At 38.8% G+C, this 2500-nt stretch overlaps 1 protein-coding gene across 4 annotated transcripts in view; it reads right to left on the bottom strand.

Moving 5' to 3' along the window:
* The window catches only part of rptor (regulatory associated protein of MTOR, complex 1), a 361851-nt gene that overhangs the window by 178080 nt on the left and 181271 nt on the right, over positions 1–2500 (bottom strand). The gene's annotated exons all lie outside the window — the stretch shown is intronic.

The raw sequence follows: 2500 nt of genomic DNA, 5'->3' as shown, positions 1-2500 counted from the left end.
TAAGGGGAACTCGAACACCTTGGATGCTGATGCAATAGTCTACTTTTATTGCATGTTTAGAAAATAAATAAAAGTGCTACCCAAGTCAACAGTGCAAACGTTAGTGGAGATACAACATGACAATATCAGAATATAATGTCACATGACAATACAATGCTGTAGTTAATAGTTATTAGTTTGGAAGGACAACAAGAATCACTGAGAAACACTTTTTGGTTCCTTTTCTCAACACCTCATCAACCAAAACTGACAACAGGCTCTGATAAGTTGCTACCTAGGTTGGCACATGCCCCACTAGGGATTTTGACCCATTTCTTCACTGCAAAGTGTTCTAGCTGGTCCAAATCGCATGGATGCTGAGCATAGACATTAACCACAGACTCTCAGTGGGATTGAGGACTGGACTATGAGCGGGTGATTCCAATATCATGGTTTTAGTGTCCTTGAAGAACCTCTGAACTAATCTAAATGTATGCTTTGGGTTACAATATTGTTGGAAGACCCAGCAATCCAGATTCAGACCCAGACTCCCTGTGTCTGAGGCTGAATAACAGACTAAACTTGATGCCCTTCCACTATGTGTAACTGTGGAAACTGCTTAGCCTCATTAGACCAAAGAAGCATTGGACACCTGCCTAGATGATTGTTATTGACCTGGCCTCACCTGGAGGTTTCCCCCCCCCAAGAAAGACAGTTGTTAGGGCTTGTCATCATATTGGGCTTTGGGGCCATCATCACAGAAGAACCCCTTTACTAAAGGCAGTGCATATCAGAGTGTTACTGAGCTTTGCCTGTGAACTTTTGAAAGTAAAAAATGAGTTTTGAACGTCTCTGCTTTCATCTGATGATATTCAATTGCACCTGCTTTGATGCATGAATTCTGCTTCTGTTAGGTGAAGAAAAGAATAGGCCTTGAATCGGTATAAGATGGTTTCCACAATTAAACATGGTGGTGGATGCATCATTCTGTGGCAGCCTCAGCCACAAGGAAACCTTGTTTGGGTGTACGGCACCATAAAATAAAAACTGAAAATTATGATAGAATGTGGAAAGTGACCTTGCAAAAATATCAGGCTCATAGAGGGAGTTAAGATCTTCACTGGATCTCTTTCAATAAGACAATAACCCAAAACTTGCATCCAAAATAGTTTCAAATGTTCTTCAAGGATACCTAAAAACCATGGTCATGGAGTGGTTCAGACCTCAATCCTTTAGATAGTATTTGAAGAGTGCTGAAAATGAATGTCCATCCTCAACATCCATGCAATTTGGACCAGCTTAACTATTTGCAATGAAACAAAATTGCCAAAAATCCCTGATAGGACATGTGCCAACATAGTTAACAACTAATCAAAGTGCTTGGTGTCAGTTTTTGTTCATAAATGGCACTGTATTGACTATTAATGATAAGGGGGCTAATAATTTTGTCCTTGCCATTTTTACACTTTTTTGTTTAAACTCATCGTGAAAATGGAAAAGTCCAAATTTAACTTATTGGATACTATCTCCATGGTGTATTTGTTTCCAGAATAACATACATTTATTAATAATGAGGGGGGCTAATAATACCGTCCTCAACTGTATATTAACTATTCAAGTTCTTTTGTTTCAGACATGTAAAAGTTTGTTATCTTTTTTCCTGACATGTTTCGACGGTGAAACTTCCGTCTTCATCAGAGACACATGGATGTTGAAGTGTGACGTGCTTTAAAACTGCTGATGTTGTGGATGCAACAGATGTACATGCTGTATCACACCTGGATCACCATCCAACTCTAACAGCAGGAGGTGTGACCAACCTGTCAATATTGACAGGATGGTCACACCTCCACAACATCAGCTTTTTTAAAGCACGCCACACTTCCGTATCCATGTGACCCTCTGATGAAGACGGAAGATTCACCGTCGAAACATGTCAGGAAGAAAGATAACAAACTATTACATGTCTGAAACAAAAGAACTTGAACAGTTAATGTTACTGGTACAACTTCAGAGGAGCATTCAAATCACACCCAAAATAGGAAAAGCACTGAGCTCATTGCATTTGGTTCCCTTATTTGTGCATGTGTTTCCTCATTGTATTGGATGTTAAGTACCCTTTCTTTGCCATTAGTGTGATTTCTTCTTACAATGACACATGACAACTCACACGACAGATGAAAACACGATGGGGCATCATGCAGCCAGCAGATGTCATTCGTTTTTGTTCCTTTTCTCTTACACTCCACTTTTAGTACCATGTTTGCCATAAGTGTAAATATTCAAGACCAACAATGACACAAGGCAATACAATGTCAGCAATTACTACTTTTGCTACTTTGTTTCTTCACTCATTGCACTCGATGTTCAGCCTTTTTTTTCCCCACTAGTGTGAATTTAGATTTACAATGAATCATAACAATATGATGCAGTTTACTGTAGTCAACAGTTATTACTTTGAATTTCTTTGTGTTTCTTTCCAGAGTTTTAACCCATGTTTTGTCTTAAATATGAATATTAT

This window comes from Engraulis encrasicolus, chromosome 1 (genome assembly GCF_034702125.1).
Source record: "Engraulis encrasicolus isolate BLACKSEA-1 chromosome 1, IST_EnEncr_1.0, whole genome shotgun sequence".
NCBI lineage: Eukaryota > Metazoa > Chordata > Actinopteri > Clupeiformes > Engraulidae > Engraulis > Engraulis encrasicolus.
The sequence above is the reverse complement of the archived record's forward strand: the minus strand, read 5'-3'. Positions and strand labels throughout refer to the sequence as shown.